This window comes from Nothoprocta perdicaria, unplaced genomic scaffold (assembly GCF_003342845.1).
Source record: "Nothoprocta perdicaria isolate Ctin4 unplaced genomic scaffold, notPer1 scaffold_58, whole genome shotgun sequence".
In the NCBI taxonomy this organism is placed as follows: Eukaryota; Metazoa; Chordata; class Aves; order Tinamiformes; family Tinamidae; genus Nothoprocta; species Nothoprocta perdicaria.
This window is the reverse complement of record NW_020455843.1, coordinates 1,748,758-1,768,315: the sequence shown is the minus strand read 5'-3', so window position 1 is coordinate 1,768,315 and position 19,558 is coordinate 1,748,758. Positions and strand designations below refer to the sequence as shown.

Sequence of the window (19,558 nt, the reverse complement as noted above, 5' to 3'; positions counted from 1 at the left end):
CTCAAAACCTCTTTGTCCCTACGGAAAATAGGCTCCCCAAGGAACACTGTGGAGCTTTTCAGCCCTGATTACCAGAGCAGTGCAAGCCCAGCCAAGGCTAGGTCTGCACGTAAACATTAGCTCAAGCACTAAGAGTCTGGGAGAGCAAACAGCTCCTAGATATTCCAGCAACAACTTGCAGTAGGATTGTTCCATGCAGTAGGGCTTCAGGAGGATRACACAGAGTAACCAAAGAGAATTATTATCCTACACTGGAGCGCTGAGCTGGAATTAAAGAGATTAGTACTTGGGTCCCAGCTCTAGAAGATCTCGCCCTTGGGGAAGTCAGATCAGCTCCTGCACCTCATCTCTCCTTTCCACTGAGTCACCCTGGATTATGGCTCCCTGGACCTCAATGAAGATGCCAGAGGGAAAAACCACCCCAACCCAGGCTACTATATATATATTTTTAACATTTTCTTGCTTAACATCCACAATGAGGCACTGTTTTGTTTTATTCTTGATTCTTTGAGGAAAGATCTGCAGTCTTAAGGGATAATAACACCTGCTCGTGGTGACCTACAGCTCTGAATACTCATATGAACAGGCTGGAAATTGGGCACGGCCGATTCATCCAACAAGGTATCTGATGGTGCTTCATCCCAAGGGACAACGTGGTCTGCAGACCCAGAGATTTCGCATCAGGCGAAATTCTGGAGTTAACGGAGCACGGGCGGGCCTTGGTTCAATTACGGCATGAGGACACGACAGGAAACGCTGTCCCATTTGGGTTGTTCCACTTCTGCGTGTTGTGGTCTCCTGTAGCCTGATCCCTGAAGACTTGGGTTCTTCTGAGGAGCTCATGAATGGTTCTCAAGTTCACACGACGGAAAGCAAGACATCCAACCATCACTGCAAACTTCCACCCCACTTACTCCCCACCACCTCACCAGTAAAGCAGTATGAGAGTCTAACAGCACTGACAGCTGTAAGAATTTCTGTCATGCTCCTATTCCTCCGTAAAGCAGGAGGACACCTGAGACTCCCTGGAATGTGACTTTATCTGATGGCTTTTGTGAAAGGCGCTAACAATCTCAGCATTGTCCAAAAAGAGAAAAAAAACTTTGGTGACGATGAATGGAAAGGGRAAAATCCGCAGGTAGAACAACAGGAAGATTCAGTCACATTTCCCCATTTTTTCCCCCTTCTTTTTTTAATCTAAAGCCCAAACTTCTAAACCAAACCCACACGTGTGCTGTACAGTTTCCACCATAAAAAGCTGCATCCAGGGCACAGCCAAGGGAAATGCCAGAGAACTTGTATGGCGGGAAGATAACTGCATTTTGGCAGTGCTACCTGTGTCATCCACAACCACAAAGCTGTCGTCACCCRAAACGAGCCGCAGGAGTTGGTCCCAAGAACTACCCAACTCTCCTCCCCACAGTCAGCAGGGAATTGCGCTGGGAGAGCTGCAAGGCGAAGCCTTGCCGGAAGAACGGCGAGAAAGACTAAATCCCACAAGATTTCAGTGCAGCTCTTCTCACCCATCTCCGGTTGCCTTGGGAGCACAATTACCTGCGCCTGCCGTTTGATTTTATCTTGCTTTTCTCAGGTTCGGGGCTGGCTGGAGCGGCCGCCGTGTGTGTGCGCGCGTGTGGGTGCGCGCCGCGCTGCAGGCAGCTGCTTGTCGCGCTTTGCCAGCTTCGCCCTCTAACTGTTTGCTTTTCTCAGGGCCTCCTCGGAGAGGAAGCTGAACTTTGGGGAAGGTTCCTTATCCTTAACAGGGGCTGGGAGAAAGCTCGTGGGAAGGCTGCTGCCTATGAACGGGCACCGAGAGCTCCAAGAGCCCCGCGGCTCGGCACGGAGCCTGTGGACCATCCAAGAGCACAGAGGCTTCCTTCCCTTTTCCAAACACGTCCAAGTTTGCTGCAAACCTGCACGACAGGATCCAGAGAAATCCAAAAAACGACAGGAGACCTATCGGGGAAAAGAGGCACAAGCAAAGTCTCACCTAGGCTCAAGAGCAGTTGCTCCTCCAGGCTCCAGTCGCCTGYCTATGTTCAATCCATTTTTCTGAAGTTTGTTTTTGGATGAGCTCTCCAGATGCTGCACGACCACGTGCTCCAAAACAGAGCTCACCTCCTGGGATTTACAGCAACCCCGGCTCCCTTCCTGCACGTYGTGGGCCTCTCAATCCCTACGTGATGGTGAACTGAGAAGAACAAGGAGAAGCTTAAGGATAAATAAAAACGACTGGTGTTGCTTCCCTTGAAACAGCGCTCGCAGATTTCTGCTTAAGGAACAGAAAAAGGAATTGGTGCTAGATTGCTAGATTAGAGATTACACTTCTGTGCCCTCCTATCCCCTCCTACCTGAAAAGAGACGGTATATAAAAAAAAAAAGTTTTATTCAAACTAAGATCTTGGGGCATGACAAGAGTTACAGAGAGGCAGGTGACCTCTGCTACTGTCCTCTCTTACAGACCTAGCTGAAAAATAAGTAGTAAAACAGTCTATTAGCACAAATACTAAAGAGGAATGCCAGCTTTAAGACTAACTATGACTCTGTAGGACAGGCTCAGCACCAGCCTGATTCAGCAAAACAGCCCCGATCCAAAACAGGGAGAGACTAGAAATAAGCACAATCCCCCACGCCCCTTGGCTCTTTGGTGGCCGATCAGGCTCGCTAAGAGCCCGCAGGGACGTTTCGGAGCCAGCCCGGCCGGGGGTCCGGCTCCGCACCGCGGGGCCCGGCAGGTCGGAGGCGCTCGGGCTCCAGCGCCTCGGTGCTTTCCTCATCCCGGGGGCCGAGCTCCCGCTGCACTTCGGCCGCTSGCGCTGCCCGCGGAGGGAGGAGCTTCCCAGCACCTGCAGCTGGAGCGAGTCCCGCGGGCTCGGCGGGATGCGAAAGCTCCGGAGAGGAGCCTGGAGGAGGGAAGGGTCCAGAGGATTCCCCGCGTGCAGCAACGCTCGTTCTCCCGGCACGTTTTGCGCATCACCCGGGACCTCTCTCGTACCTCCTCGTTATGAAGTTGCTGCCCTCATGGAAATAACCAGGTTGGAAAATCCCAACGGATCCCATCAGCAAAGCGCCGAGCACGTCCCCAGCTGCAGCACACCAAGGAGCGGGGAGAAGGGAGCAGGACTGACCGCCCTCACCGGGAAAGGGCAGCTTGAATTCCCATCCCGTGCTCGGCCTGTTGAATTCCCATTCCCGCACAGCGCCTGCTCACGGGGCCTGTTTCTCATCCTACCCTCTGTCCTCCGGGAAGGCAGCGTTCCTGCTTCAGCCAGGCTTAATTTATTTGTTTGCAAGCAGGAAGCAGAGCTCATTTCCAGCCTGGAGAGATCAATGTCGGGTTCCCTTGGGCTCTGCGAGGAAGGCTTCGATCTGCGTTCTCAAGAACCTGCAACTGGCCAGCCTAATTCTGAGAGGAGGATTAGRTTTAGGGCTGCCTTCCTCACACTGCAGCTGTTAATCCCAACTCCATCCGCTCTGTGCAGTCCCTTGGCTCACGGGAAAACAAACCTCTCTGTGATGGAGGTAATTCGGCAATAAATACGATGTGATGGGATCACTTAGGATGCAAGGTTAGGAATAAAATTCCTGATAGATACTAGCCCAGCAAAACCTTGACTTGTATGGGATGCTACCAGACCTTGGGGGGAAGATCTCCCCGGAACAACAAGGTTTCCAGTTACACCTACAAGCCTTTCAGGACACAGTCCAGTTTTAATACCTCAAATGTGGAATCGATTTACTTGTGTTGGGCAAATGCAACCCCTGGTCAGCCAGCATCGTGTCCTGTGTGAGTCTGAGTTAGCGCAAGGGTGGGACACTGCTGATGTGGTTGATAAAAGAGGACAGTAACTGGTGAGCACGAGCAGCGAAATCAGAGCCCAGAAATCTGGAGGTCCATCTACGAGGAAACCTTCAGGCACTAGTTCTCTGCTGCATAATCCAAACCCGGACACTTGGGACCTGCATTTGACTCAACAGGCAATGTGAAATCGCACRCTTTGAAAGCCACCCATAAATGCATTAAAAAATGGTTGCAAAGCACATCCAACCAGTAATGGCTATTTCATAACCCCAGGTTTAGAGAGGAAAAGCTGCTCAGCTCCCTCTTGCTTTAGCAGAACCCCCACAGTTAAAAGGCTTGGAGCTTTTGCTAGCCAAGCTGAGGTCCCCCCAGCATCGCAGTGCCCAGGGATGCGGGGATGGACAGTCCTCAGCACCCAGCTGAGCACCACAAGCCCCAGCAACCCCATTTCTCRCTCCTTTATCCATGAGTTGGAGCACTCAGCCCAGGCAACACCAGATCCACATCCACCCACATGCCGGGCGACGAGCCACTCCTGGGCGAGCAATTCCTATTGACTTTGGAGAGGGAAAGGGGCTGGCGCTTTCCAAGCAGAACGCCGGCGGAGCGGCCGCTTCCATCCGCGCGATTCCAGGCTCTCCTGTTGACGTGGGCCCTAATGAACAATTATGCAAAGTGCGTAACGAAGAGCTCACGAGGGCTCCCTGCAACTCCTTCCTGCAGGAAAGGTAGCGCCTCTCTGCAGGCAGCAGCTCTGCCCTTGTCCTCGTGGAYGGCCACGGCAGCTCCCTCGCTTTGAGAACGTCTCCCGAGTTCCAGGTATTTGCATGGGTTCAGGCTCCTGCTCCTGGAAAAGGGGCTTCTTGTAGAAGCAGAAGGTTGAACGTCAGACTGCCTTGTAGGCTCTTAAAATTAATGGTTTACTTCATCGGGAACAATTTCTCCGCTTCTCACTCTAGTCAAGGTCAAATCTAATTTACTCCTCAGATTTACTCCTCCTCTGGGATCAGCTATGGACAAGATATGTAACAAGGATAAAAACACTTTTGGGGGCATGGCKGGCCACTGCACAGCAAACTGGGGGACTACTGAGCTACTGATCTCAAGGGGAGCTCTTCCATCMAAGTCCAAAAGGGAGATGGTCACCAGAACAGGAGCACGTGTAGCAGAGGCCTGGTACCAAACTCAGCTCAGTAAAATACATAAATATATATGTACACACCAACGAGCGCGTCTGGAACGCATTGGTGAGTCTTGCAAAACGGGAAGTGGAAGCAGTTAGTCAYGGAAGACGCACATAAAAGCGACGAGTCGCTTCAGTTTGGGGCGGCGGTGCCACCCCAGGCGGGCAAAATGCCTCAAAAGGTTTAAATGAAACCACAGATCGGTCAAAGTCCTCTCCACAGGAACCCAGGCGAACGTTTGAAGGAAATATCAAACCACATGTACACACTTCATCCCTGGGCAGGGGCAATCCGCATACCTGGAAGCCACAGTGACACAAAACCCTTCAAACAAACAAACAAACAAGCAATGCTGCTTAAGACAAGAAATCTTTCAGGAAAATAACCTTTCAAAGCTTCTCCCCACGTCAGACCATGGGAGGAACTTGAACGAGAACAAACTCCAGCAAACTCCCTGCTGGATGTTGGTTTTTAATTCACTAATAACATTMCTTCTTACTACACAAGCTTCCTTCTTGCCCCATAAGCTTCCATGCTACAAAAAGATWGTATTTTTTTTTWMTTTCCCTTTCCCTAATAAACCCACTAGCTATTACCTTGGCTCAAGTGAGAATATAACAGAGATCAGTGGATTTCTGCGTAATACTGGTTTGCATTAAAATCAAAGTAGAACAAAAGAGCCCTCTTCAAAATAGCGCAAGAGTTAACACAAAAGTCTGCATGTTTCACACCACATGAATTAAAAATTTCACAGATGACAGATTCATTTCTGTAGGAATTTAAGAAAAAACACTGGATTTGTGACGTTTTGCATGAAAACACAGGAGCTCTCCCCCAAACTTAAGGTCAACTGCGTTYGTTGGGGTCAGACCCCAGCAAGGATGGAGCAGGGGTTCTATGGTTTGTATTCAAGGCTGAGACACGTAAATTAACATGGAAGTTGTAAACTCGGCCTCTCCGGAGGCCGACGCGTTCCCGCACGGGCTGTGGTGGCGCTTGCTCCATCCCCAAAAAGGCTCCATCGCGTTACCTTAAGAGGGACGCTCMTTCAACCGTCCTCGTCCCCAACACGGCGGCTCTTCCAATTAAGGCCCAACGAGGACGCTGGCGACGAGCAGTCCACAATCAGTCCTTATGAAGGCTGATGATTAGTCTTGATGCGCCCTGGAAGAGAGGAACACCCAAGGTCATGCTTTGTGCAGAGACGAGCAAGTCATTTTAGACAGATCGACCATTTTAAGCAAATGCCTTTTTATTGTCCCGACTGCTTGAGCTCTTCTTGGGGGTGACGGGGACCGTCTCGTCTAATTGTCACTGTCCCACTYGCTAACGTGGTCTCCATATCAAGCAAGGTTGCCAAGCAAAGTCTCGGCCTACAGGCATCGTTGGGGGCAGGCCAGACTGCAAAACACATGGGAAGAACTGCAGAAAAGATGAAGACCGTGGGTCAGACCGCCTGCAAGTTGCCCAATGTGTGAATATACCCAAAAATTAATGAAGAAAAATTGTCCTAAATGAATGTTTTGCAGAGAAGACTATGAGGAACATAAATCAGCTGGCCTCAAGTTGAGAAGATCTCCAGATCCTACACTCAAATCCCAGGTCACTGCCTTAAGCACCAACCTCTGCCACCTCGTCCCACCGAGAAGATCCTCAGGGATCCTGAGGGGTTTTCCCCCCATTTTGAGCCAGGATGGGAGAGAAACCTCCTACACGGGCCACGGATGCGGGACTGGGAAGCCCGGATCCCTTTGGAAACAAGCGGCAGTTGAAGCAGGTAGCAGGGAAACGGGAGCGCTCCACGAGCAACATCTCATCGGAGGGGCTGCAAAGCAAATCCACCTTTTCCCCCCTATCCCAGCCTTTTTCCYGCCTACAGCCCCGCTCTGCAGCCTCCCAAGGCATCGCGGCGGCGATGACGGAGCTCGAGGCGCGAGGCCAAAGTAAAGGAGCCCTTGGGCAGGTCCRGGACCTTCCCGGGCTCTTGGCAGGCTACGGAGCACCAGGCGCTTCCGTTCCCTTCGGAGAACGGCCCTTTTTTTTTTTTCTTCTTCTTCTTTTCTCTTTTTTTTTTTCCTTCAAATTCAGCCTGGCCGGGAGACTCTTACAGAGGATGTTTTAAAATTTACAGAGCTGCCAAAAGACGTCAGATGAGGAGCCGGCCAAATCCACCCGAGTGGACTGCAGTGCCGGCCGGAGCCTCTTTTTTAAGGTGAAACGAGATCGTAAAAGGCAAAAATCTCCCAGCCATTAGAGCCGGCGCTTCCCACCTCCACGTTAACCTCCGTTTTGTTTGGGTGTATCGGGAGAGCGGAGCACRGCTGCAGTTTGGGAAGAGGGATGATAGCCGGGGCCATCACTATTTGTATGGGACTTTAGTAACTTGCTTTTTTTTTTAAGAGAGAAAAGGCAAAGGAAAGAAATGCATCAGATTGGGGGTTCCCTCTGCTTTCCTTTGAGGGTAATGCTTCAAAATCCAGCGCAGGGGGGACAATCATTTCACGGCGCTCTAGGAAACCACAGGTACAGAGAGTACATCTATCCTAGAAGGAGAAAGAAAACACATAGGGCGATAAAAATCAAGGCAGCTCGTAGAGCTGTAAGATTGAAGAAAGAAACCAGCTGAGTTTATGCACCGAGTCAGACCCCGACGGGCGGCTCAGCCCATTCCCACATCCCCCACGGGCCTCGGCCTCCCTATCTTCTGCCTGAACTTCCAATTGTGGCTCAGAACGGGATGGAAAGCTCTGCACCGACTCGGTTTTTCGCACAAGAGTTCACCCAAAAGGGGAAAAAAAGCACCAGGAGACTCTCACTGATATCCATGTGAATAAATGCATCTGTGGTTCAACATCCAAAGCAAGAAACTGCCCTTTGCTCTCATCCCAAAGCAGAGCTGGGCAAAATCGACCCCAGGAGGCCAGCGCGTCCCAGGAGATGGGATCAGCCCCACCTCTTCCAGCTGTTACRTGGCACTTAGGCTGGGAAGCCCATGTCCTCTTTGACTCCATCCACCTCTGTAATTAGGATTTTAATTTTCAGCTCCTTGATTGTGGCGGAGAGAACCTTAAGAGCCCAATCAGGGGCCATTAAGAGCAGGAATCAAGGGAAACGCGKCGCCAACCACGGGTGTCTCTCCCCTTCCCTTAAGTGGAAGGAGGAATGGGGAGCTTGGCACCCACAGGAGASGGATCCACAAAGCCCTCTGGTTGATGGGAACTGCCTGCAACCTGCAGAGCAGCATGCGGAGCCTGGTTTCAGTTCCCACCTGCTCCAAGGTTCACATCCCCCTTCCAGGCCTCCCAGGATGCTGGAAAGGGCAGCTCAAGCCCTACTGCYGGTCAAAAACCCTCTTCCCATCCAGAACTAAAGGTTACAATTACAGTAAGAATGACTCAAGCAGGAAAGACCTATTAAGAAAGAAAAAAAAGGGTGAAAAAAAAGGAAAGGAGTTTTAATGAAAACACGCAGGCAATTCTGAAACAGAGGAGATCCATCTCTGCGTTGCACCTCATGCTCTGCCTAGGTTGCCAATTAAATACATTAGCTAAAACCAGACACGCATTGCTCATCTTGTACCTTTAATATTTTAGCCACCAGAAYGCGAACATCTGTTTTGCTTCGCGGCTGTCAGCAGTGACTCAGTGTTATCTGCAGTTTTGGACGGCAGAAGATAAGTATTCGCGAGGCTTTTTTCCCCTCCCCTTAGCAACAGGATGGCTCCTTTTCAGCTTGAGAAGTCGGCCGCCGAAGCCGCGTCACAGGCACGATTATTAAGTGAGTTATTGAGCTCGGTCGATGCGGGCTGAGGATGAAGCAGGAGAGCTGGGTTGTTTCCTGTGAAATCTAAGGGAAATGGGGGGAAAAAAGGGCAGATGGAGAAGGGGCGTTGAGGAGAAGGGATGAATGTGTCCTGATGCAGCGACCGTTTGCTGCATGAGCTGCCATTGACCCTTGGTGGGCTCAGCAGATCCCCAAGGCATCGCCAATCCGGTGCCTTGAAGGGTGAAGGAAATGGGAGGGAAGATGCATCCCTGCTCCAAGGGATGCAGGAAAGAAAGGGATGCAGGAAAGAAAGGGATGCAGGAAAGAAAGGGATGCAGGAAACATCCATGCACCGAGGGACTCACCCTGAGGTGAGGGTCAAGGCCAAGGCCAAGGCTGGGTTTCTCCAACCCAACAGAGCTGGGATGCTGCAATGGAGACACCACCTGGGAACTGTGGCGGACACGGATCCGAAGCGGAAGCTTTGGAAACACCAATGCCTGGCTCCCGGTGAGTACTTTAACCTCCCAAGTGTTTTCCTCCCCATTTCAATAAACTCCCAGGTAAAGCCTACGGCTCCTTGTGACGGAGCAGATCCAAGACCGCTTTAACACGGGACCTCTCCAGGTCCCTCAGCTCCAGGCATGGAAAGTGCCATGGCTGCTGTTGCTCTCAGAGCAGCACGCAGCCCCGCGCCGCTCGCAGACCTTCCCACCTCGCTCCTCATTAGCGCTCGCCGGGCACGGAAGCAGAAGAACTGGTTTGAAAAGAGAAAAAGGAAAGAAAACACAGATGGCTCTCGATAACACGGCTAATTAATAAAGCCCGAACTAGACGGGCTGGTTTGGTCTGCGCGCTCCATCTGCTTTGACTTTGCTCGGGATGTTTCCCATGTCCACCAGCAGCTACTTCCATACGGATGTTCCCGCATGCCGACAAGGCAAAGCCATCGGCGCCCGGTCACAGACCCTCTCCGACAGCATCAGCACTCATCCATATGCTCTTTTTGCAAGAAGAAGGGGCCAACATCCATAAACATGACTTTTCAGTAGGCAAGAGATGGTCCAGGCACAAAGCAAGGCTCTATTCCCTCTGCAGTATCCCTACTCCCATACAAATTTGTCCCAACTCCATCTCCACACTTCTCTGCAGCCTCTAGCCAGGTACCTGGAAAGCCTTAGCCTCAAAAGGCAACTTTTTCACCAAATCAGCTAAAAGCCCAGCAGAATCAACCAGCTTAATCAAGACCCAGAGCATCGATGCTGATTTTTAAGGGAATATTTGGGGAGCTATTAGCACAGCTGCCTCCCTTGGAGCTGCAACCCTACAAATTCAGGTTTGGGGTCCGAGCCTCTGTGCGTTGCTGGTCCTATTGGACACAGCAGAGAGGCAGGAATGGGTGCCAGGGACTCCAACCAGGCCCAGCATCAGCCTCAGAAACTCCCACGGGCCCCAAGAGCCTGGACAAAAGGAAGGGGCCAGCAAAGAAGCAGSGGGGGCACGACGTTCCCTCTGCTCCACTTGTCTGGTTGTTGAAGGCCTCCAAAACAACAGGAAACCGGCGGTCAAAACGCGCCCATGGTTGTGATGCTCTACGCTCAGTTGAGGACAGGCTGACTCATACTGAAACCAGCTCAAAAACCTGGTTTTTGGTTTTGTCTTTTGTGACCTGAAAAAAAAAAAAGATGAACTAGGTCTTGGTGCTGCGAGGAGAGTTCACAAAGGGTGAARTCTTTCACTGAGGTTAAATCCTTTGGGGTCCGACATGGATGATTCTGGATACGCTCTGGCTGTATTAATGCACGCACGGATCTGCTGCGGGCAGCTGCTTGTGCTGGGAAGAAAGRGCGAAAAAAAGAGCAAGGACCAGAAATCTAAAAACGTGGCATTCTCCCTAAAGCACAGAAGAAAGGCAGGAAGGCGACTGGGGCTGAATAAGTGACATATTATTGGGAAAGCCCAGGCCACACCTAGCGTCACGTGCAAAAAGAATAACCCAGTGTTCAAGCAAAGGAGGGAACGCAGAGACCTTCACAAAAGGAAAAAACCCAGTAATCCAGATGCTCAGGTCCCCCTGCCAGGCCAAGATCCCTGCCCCCTCTCTCACTACAAAAGCCATTTAATTTTCCAAGGGGAAAAAGCGGGGATGTGTGTATGAAGACCAGGGGTAGATCTGGAACACCAGCCGACTCCCTATTCCAAAGGCATCAAATTCCAGGCGAGATTTCCCGCCGCTCCGGGGACATCTGACCCCAGCGGCTCCCTCGACACCCAAAACACYGCAGCTTCCAAGTCTGGGTGCCAGCGAAATCCTACGGCACAAATCCGCTTTCCAGCCTTCTCCCGCGTTAAGCACCGGGAATACGGAYGAGCAGCGACGCATCCCAAGAAACACAACCCACACACAGAGCCGGGTTTAAGAGAGAGCAGGAAATAACCTGGGCAAACCACTTAGAAGCATCATTTTTCCCCCAGGAAAAATGGGTTCAACAACCCGTCGTGTTCAGCCAGTCATTCCCGGAAAAGGGAGAGGAGGATCGAAACGGTGCAAGCTCCGACACACGGACAAAAGCAAGGAGAACTTGCTGACTAACCCCGCTGCAGGGGAGGGGACCGGGGACAGTGCTCTGGAATAGGCACGGGAACAACTTTCCACAGGAACATGTTTCTGTAGAGTCGGAGTTGCATTAGATCATCTCGGCCCCCAGAGTACGTTGTTTCCTAATGTTTTGCCCAGACCAATTCTAAATGTCAAAAAGACTTCTGAGTTGTTGTTTTAATACCTTGGAGTCCCCGCAGAGCTGGGCAGGGATGAGAGTTTCAGACGTGGTGCTGCCTTTCGCATTAGAAACGCGGGCACCGCTGAGGCCCGACTGCAGCCTCCGCTCCTTGGACACGGGCGCTACCCAACACATCCTTATTCCTCTCGCTTTTTAATCCTCTTGTGCTGTTAATGGAGCAAGAGAAAATAAATCCTCGGATGGGAAGGCCTTGCTCAGCGTGGAGCGATGAGAAGCGGGACGGAGCATCCGAAGGGAGCTCAGGGCGGGAATGAAGGGAGCTGAGTGCAACGGCAATGGGCACCGTGCGAGGCCGGGCTCTTGGATAGCTCTAAGTGGGAATTAGCAGGACAAGCTGGAAACATCTGGCTGGAGGTGGCTGAACGGGAGGGCGGCCCCGGCCACATCTGTTTTCCACATGGGCAGGTYGGTGCAGACGGGAGCGGATCAGGTGGCCGGGCCGCCCGCCCTGGCTCCGCTCYGGGGTTATTGGGATCCTGCAGGAGATGGTGCAGGGAAACGGATCAAAAGGGGCTCCTGCCGCCGGGAGAGGCGTCTCCGTGTCCCCAGGCTCCATCACCGGGGCCTTTTCCTCCCTTTTCCGCTCCCAAGAGGGCAAGCAGCCTGGTGGGATGGATCAGGAATCACCCCATCCCTCTGTGTGCCCAAAAATCCAGCAAAGTTTTGATAAATGGGAGCGGGATGTGGAGAGGAGATGGAAGAGAGCTCCCAGAAAAGGAATATTCAAGAGTTTCATCTCCTCTGTCCGAAGCCAGGAAGGACTTAACAAATGGGCACTTTTGTACTTGGAGCTGCTGAGAAAAACCTTTGCCCAGAGGAAAAAACCCAAACTCTACCAACAGAAGAACAAACTGGGCAAGGTCTTGCCCTAAGCGCGAGTTTGTGAGCGGGACAATTCATGGATGGAGTTCCAAAAGCAAAGGAGGGCGAGGACGGAAAGGGCAGCGGCAGCTCCTGCCAAACTAAGTGTCAGGCACCTTCTTCCAAGACCATCTTCTGGCTCCGGGCCCTGGACACGTCCCTGGGAGCTGAAGGGAGGCAGCTCCGAGGGCGCTCGTAGCTGGAAGCTGCTCCTCAGCATCCCGGGACGGATCCCCCACAGGTTTGCGGGACGAGCCGGCTGTGCCGAAGGATCCTGGCTGCTCCAGGGGGGCTGGCGGGAGACACGAGCACGTGGGGACATCCACGGGAAGAGCTGAAGCAAGAGCTAGAGCAAGGCCAGGCCGGGAGCATCTGGAGCTGCTGCRCAGGGAAGAAAATCCGGTGGGAACGAGCAACAGAGCGCCCCGAAACAGAGCACTGGGGAGCTGCTGCCCGGAGCAGGGCCAGACTTGGAGAGATTCCCGCGATTTCGTATTCCCAGCGCGGCGGCGAAGGGAGGGGTTGGCGGCTGCTGGGAAGAGGGAGGGAGGAGACGGGGATGAGCCACGGATTTCTGAGCGAGACCGGCCTGGGACGGAGCGGTTCAGCCCAGGGCCGGGTTCAAGCGGCTCCTCCGTGAGCAGCAGGGATTTAGGCGCTGCACGCGGATCCATGCGGTTCCTAGCTCCCACGGCACCACTTGCCCATTCCTGACGACCTCTCCTTCCCTCCATCCCGCTCTTCTCGCCCAAAATGCACCCATGAGGCCTCCAAAACCCGGGCACAGCTCTGAGCCACATGGCAGGGCAGAGCTGCYGGAGAAGTGACGTAGAGAAGCTCTGAGTGAAGAACATAGGAAAAGCATCAAAAAAGGGAACCTTTTCCCCCCTCCCACAAAAGCTTTGGAGCATTTTATGGAATGTTTGGACTGCTTAAAAGCAAAACGAGGTCCCCGCTTCCCGAAAGCAAAGCCGYGAGCAACCAGAGGGTCGATGTTAACGCAGGTTTGGGTGGCGAGAAACGTTCCAAATGAGCGTGGAGCAGGGAAGGGGCCCAGCCGGAGCCTCCAACACCTATAGCAAAAATTCCCCATCTCCAAGGAGTCAGGAAGAGACCCAGGGAACAGCAGCAGCTGCCCCATGCCCGGCTGACACGAGCTCCTCTGCACACGCAGCTCTGAAAAYGCCGGTGCTCCGTGAGCTCCGTGGGCAAACGGGATGCCCGGGAGCTGCTCCAACGAGCCTGCTCCCTCCCATCGGGGCTTTGGATCAAAAGGTAAGAGGGAAAAATAAAATAAAACAAGACCTCTTAGGGGGCTGCAGCCTAAACACATCTTTGCTGTATGGCTTTAGCTGGCTGCAATTCCGGCCGTGTTGGAGCAGGGAGTTCAGGGGATCCGGATCCACGGGAGGTTTTGGCTTCTACTCTACTTTGGCTTCTACTTTTCCAAGGCCATGCAGGTGCCTCCGGGTACTCGCTGCTGAGGAGCATCCGGAGAGCTGAACTGCCCATCGCCACCTCACCAGCTGGATAACCTTCCCGCAGATCCCAACKGTCCTGATCCTAGAGCTCCCGCGGGAAGAGCACTTGGAAATTCCCACAACAGTCACCATATCTGGCAAAACCAACAAAATGGGAGAGAAAAAGCTCCTTCCAACGAGAGACTCAGCAGGGCCGCGATGCGGCGCGTTCCGCAACGAGCCGGACACGGAGCCACCGGCGTCGCTGGAAAAGCCGCTGGTTTCCCGGTGCCGGAGCAAACACCGGGGCCGCTGGCCGGAGCGCGGGATGCTCCGGGGCGGAACAGCCGCTTCGCTGCCGCCCGCTCCGCTGCTCCGTTATTTTCTCCTGCGTTTGGGCTCAGGCTTCAGATCCCTGAAATTCCAGGCTGGGGTTTTCCACRCGGGATGAAGGGGAACCTCACGGCATCACTGGCCAGTCCATGTCTTTCCACGCAACTACATCCCTGAAACTCCAAATTTCCCACGGCTGCAAAACCCACTTTTGGGGAAATAAAGAAACAAAAAGGCTCCGAATGATCCATACGAAACTGAGCTAATGCCGAGCACCTGTCAAACCCTYGCAGGGAGAGCAGCAGGAGCTCCGTGATCTTGCATTAGTTAAAAAAAAAACAGCGGATAGGTAAATTCCCGGCTTTGGAAATTCCCGACGTTGGATGGGAGCCTTGGGATGGCGGGAGCTCCRAGCAGAGCCCGGCTCTCAGCTCAGCGCTTTCCTGCATCCCGTGGCAAGGGGCAGGTTTCACAGGGAGGATTTGGCTCCCGCCAGGAAGGCCGGGAAGCGGGGGGAGGGGGCAGCCGCGTGTTGGGCATTTGGGCTCCGCTCCAGCCCCGTGGGAGCGGATCCCAGGCGGATGTTTGCGGATGCCCCCGTGAGGATGTTCCCGGGGCGGCGCGCTGGGAATTCAGGCCTCCGACCGCTCCGGCGCGGCCGACCTGGCTGCTCCCGCCAAAGGCTCCAGCTGAAGGCTCCGAGCTCCAAAGGCTCCAGCTGAAGGCTCCGAGCTCCAAAGGCTCCAGCTGAAGCACCAGCCCCCGGGCCGGGCAAAGGGCTTCGGAAAAGGGACAGGGCTCCAAGGGAGCGAAACACAGAGGCCCAGGTCAGTGCAGCCTTGGGAAACCACCACGCGGATAAARGCAGGTGAAAGAACACGGAACGGGGGGAAAATTCCCCAAAATAGACGGGTTACTTAAACATTTGCAAAACGGGCAGCGCTGCGTAAGAGCTTCTTCCTTAACCTGCAAGGAAATGTCTAGCTGCCCTTACACAGCTATATGATACACAATYGTACAGCTTGCAATATGTATATATATTATTTTTATGTAATATATATAAAGAATTGACGCGGGGCGAGGCGCGGGCCCCAGYTTACGCTCCTGGAGTTGGGAACCTRACACAGCAGCGTTTCCYGAGCGGAGGTGTCCGATGCCAACCTGCTGGCACTATAAAAAATAATAAAGATTCAAACTGTGAAGCAACAGGACAATTTCCATGTTCTCCTGCGCTGATAGCGTAAGGAAAAAGGGGTGTATGTGGATTTTATGCCGCACCGTAAGACCTTCAGGTCCAGGGCCAAAGTTTTGCTGCTCTGTGTGAGGAAGAGCCTCGAACAAAAGGCTGCTCTTTCCCAGAAAACTGCTGGAATCCTTCAAAACCACTAAAATGCCTTTTCTTTCTTCCCTCCTTTTTTTAATTAAAGAAGGTCCCGCTCCTCGGATTTCTGTGCTCCTCCAGCTCGGTTATTTCCCCGTGCGGTTCCAACGGCCCCTTCGGAGCCTGCAGCGGCCTCCGGACTTCCCTCCATGTCGCTCGGCTCTCCCGGGAGACTCCGGTGGCTGTGGGGGCCTCTCTGGAGCTGGGAGGTTCCTCATGCACCAGGCAGGACCAGGCACTTCTCCCTGGAACCTCCGGGTCTTCTCCCGCCTTCCACCAGGGGAAAGATTTACCCGATGGATCCAGGGTTGGGAAGCAAAAACCTTTCCCCAAATTGGGAACCCTTTCAGCTCTCCCCAGGCCCAAGCAGCTCCGTTACCATCCGGAAGGTTGTGGAGGCCAAAAGCTCCGTGGGGAGGAGCGAGACGGGGGCTGTTGGGGCCACCGGGAGCCGGAGCGAGTGCTGTTATCTGCATGCCGGGATGAGCCCCGGGATCCGCCGGCRCTCCTGGCGCAGCCACGGATGCCAGGCAGTAACAGCACCCCGGCGGCTGCTGTTTGCAAGGAAAAGCGCCCCAGATTCCCGGGTAAATAACGGCGTTAACTCTGAAAATGCTGGTTTGGAAGCAAGTGGCACGGGCGTTCCCGACGGCAGCAGCGCTCTGGAAAAGTTCCAGAGCCACCTGGCCTGTTCAGAATCGCCCCTTTGGAATCGTTTTGGACGCCTGGTGCAAAGATAAGGTGGAGAGTCATTGGCTTCAGATTGTGGGAAGTGGCGCAAATCCGGGATATCGGATGGGATGCGCAAGCCGGAGGGGAGGCAGGTTCAGCCCCCGAGGGATGCGGTGCCCATGGATGCACCTGAACGGAGCTTTCCCGTCCCCTAGTGCTCAGCACAGCTCTGCCTCCCTAAAACACAGGGAATCCGCAGGGAAAAGAGCGAGGACCAGGCAGGAGACAGCGGAGCAGGGATAACTGCGGTGTCACCGCGGCTCCTCTCCCACCTCGGGCCCCAATTAGCACTAATTGGGCCATGCAAAAACCAAACTGCTTCGACGGGAAAGAACAAGGGCAATAAATTATTCCGGAATAAAGAGGAGTCGCTCCCCAAGCAAGGGATCCGTCTGTTTGCACACAGGGCAGAAGAGGACATTCTCCTCCACGTAATTTGGGGGGAAAAACAAAATAAATCCCTGTGCCAGCTTTAAAAGATTATTAAATCTTGCAGTAATCCGCRGTATCCGGGGCGGCACGGGAGGCTCAGGAGCAGCAGAGCCGGGGGGGCGGGAAGGATGGAAACGCTGGTGATGGATGAGAAGAGTGGGTGTTTGGGATGTCCCGGAGGCGCACGTGAGATTCCAGGTCTCTCCAGGGAATAATAGGAAAGGAAGGAGGAAGCTCCTGGGAAATGGCACCCCCAGGAGGGGAGCGAGAAATTCCCCTTGAGCTTCCATCACAAGCCTGTGGGTCCAACACTGCCAGGTTCGACGCCTTCCCGGGAAGAGAGGCAGCCCAGGAAAGGGCTTTTGGGGCATTTTTATGGGATTAATGAAGAGAAAATGCTTGGGATGAAAGCGGCGCTGTGTACTTGCAAAACCGGGGAAATGGGAGCTGTAGTTGGATCTGGGCAATTCCAGGAAAATCCGGGTCTGTACAGTTAGGGATGGGCCAGGTTACTTATCAATCTCCTCCTAAAGCCCCTCTCATGATCAAGCACAGTGGTTCGTAGCCTCTATATTAAATATTAAATTATTAATATTAAACATTAATCCTCCCTAACATCTCTGGCGATGTTCCGATTATCCAGCTGGGATAACTTTGGAGCAGCCGTTTCGCAGGGATCCCCAAGGGGGTCCTCGGGAAGCAGCACCTAGAGATGGGATTAGAGAGGAGTCTCAGAGCTGGCAAGACTCTCCATTGCTCCCAGTCACAGCCTGCCAGGAAACCCGCTGGATATTCCCGTGGGAAGAGGGATGGGTATTGAGAGGGCTGAACCACATCAGCCCGTGCTGATAAACACGGATATTTCCTACCTCTCAGCTCCCTGCTTTCTTCCCACCTGTAGGCTACAAGATGCCCGTGTGCCCRGTCACATTCCAACGATTTCCACCTCAGCAGGAAAGACTAAGGGGGTGCTTTGTTTTAAGAGGAAAATGTGGATTACGATGGGGAGCAGGAGCAAACGCGGCTCCTGGGGCCGACGTTCTTCCCAAAACACCAGYGGGATCGGCCAGGAGCTCACGCAACCGGATGACAACCTGTGGCCTCTCCGAAACTTCCACSGAGCAGAAACAAGAGAAGGGACAACTAAACTGTTAAAGTTGCAGGGGAGGACCTGGAAAGCACTTTGGGGAAAAATAAATTAAAATAAATGAAGTTTGTGAGTGTCTCAGCATGGAGCCAGCATCCCACACAAACGGCCCATCCGTAACTTTGCAAGCAGAAACCAGGGAATAGCAGGTTCCTGGGAGCCCCGTTATTTAGATTTTAATGTCGCTCCATATTTAGCAAGAGGCTAAAATATAAAAATAATAACAACAATAACAAAGCTTCTTTTCCTTCCTGTCACATTTTCCATCCTTGATGACACCGAACACCAGGAATAAGAAGGTGGAGCAAGGAAAGGACACATCCAGCAGCACAGGGGAGAGCGGGAAGCAGGGCATGCATCCCTAAGGATGGTAGAGAGACACCAGGATCATAGAAAAATCTCTGCTACCTCATCCAGGAAAAAGCCTGGATCGGGCCCCTCGCCTCAGCCTCGAGCCTGCGATTTGACTCCGACAACACTCCCGATCCCRGGAATGCCCCAGGTGCCACCAAGGCACTTGCTGCTTCCGAAGGGAGATCCCGCTGTGGAAGGTAGCGGGGAAGGCGGCCGGCTCCGGGCACCGCCGCTCCCGGAGCCGCTTCCGCCACCCGCAGAGGCGCCGCGGAGGAAGGAGAGCCTGGGAGCCTCCTCCTCCTCCTCGGGGCTGCCTCTGGCGAGCGGCCCCTCCGCACGGGCGCCGAGGGAGGACGATCCCGAGCCTGATCCCGTGACTCACGGGCGGCAGCACCGCAGCGACACCCACCCTTTGGGCAGAAACACATATATACATAAATATATATATATGTTTTTTTTTTTTTAAGTGGATGGACTAGGGGATATTGGGGGATCGGAGCTGAGCGGCGGCCCTGCCCCATGCAGCGGCCGGCTGGGATGTTGGGAATGGGAAGCGCTGCCAGGTGGGAAAGGCCCCCCCTACCAAGGGGTGATCCCTGCGCCCACGCGGACTCGCCCCACGTGCAGGCCAGGCCCCTATGGGGCCCCGCAACATACACACACACATATACATATATATATACACATACATATATACACCCCACAGGTGCCCCAAGGGCCCCCCCCCGGCCCCACACACTTCCACAGGCACGGAGCCCATGGGGCCACACGGAGCCCCTCAAGGACCCCACAGATACCCCCAACTCCACAAGGCCCCACGGAGGGACCCCCAGAACCCACAGGGCCCCTATGGATACCCTGAGCACGCCACACTTCACGGGGATCCTATAAGGCACCAGAGATGCCCCATAGACATCTTTAGAGCCCCTATATGGCCCCACAGATGTGCTAAAAGATCCTTAGAGCCCCCATGGGGCACCACAGCTGTTCCCTGGATAGACTAAAGGCCCCTATAGAGTCCCTATAGAACCCCTAAATACCCTTAGGGCTCCTACAGGGCGCACAGATGCTCGCAGACACTCCCAGGGCCCCTATAGGGCATTGAGGATGTCCCCTATACATCCCCAGAGCCCCTGTGCAGCCCCACAGACGCTCCCTAGACCCCCCCGAGCCCCTCCAGAGCCCTATAGATGCCCCCCCGCCCCCTCCAGAGCCCGCCCTGGCCCCGCAGCTGCCCCCCGGCGCGGATGGCCCCGGAGGAGCCGCCGTTACCGCCGCGGCCCCGGCCCGCGCTCACCTGCGGGCG

The 19,558-nt window shown here is 53.8% G+C and overlaps 2 protein-coding genes across 2 annotated transcripts in view; one reads left to right on the top strand and one right to left on the bottom strand.

The window, feature by feature from the left end:
* The window catches only part of PTPRA (protein tyrosine phosphatase, receptor type A), a 64,002-nt gene extending 57,855 nt beyond the window's left edge, over nucleotides 1-6,147 (bottom strand). Inside the window, exon 1 of the mRNA XM_026048878.1 lies at nucleotides 6,017-6,147. The gene's annotated coding sequence lies outside the window, so the exon portion shown is untranslated. The remainder of the gene's footprint in view (nucleotides 1-6,016) is intronic.
* LOC112955527 (skin secretory protein xP2-like) overlaps nucleotides 1-19,558 on the top strand; it is a 58,047-nt gene that overhangs the window by 34,701 nt on the left and 3,788 nt on the right. The gene's annotated exons all lie outside the window — the stretch shown is intronic.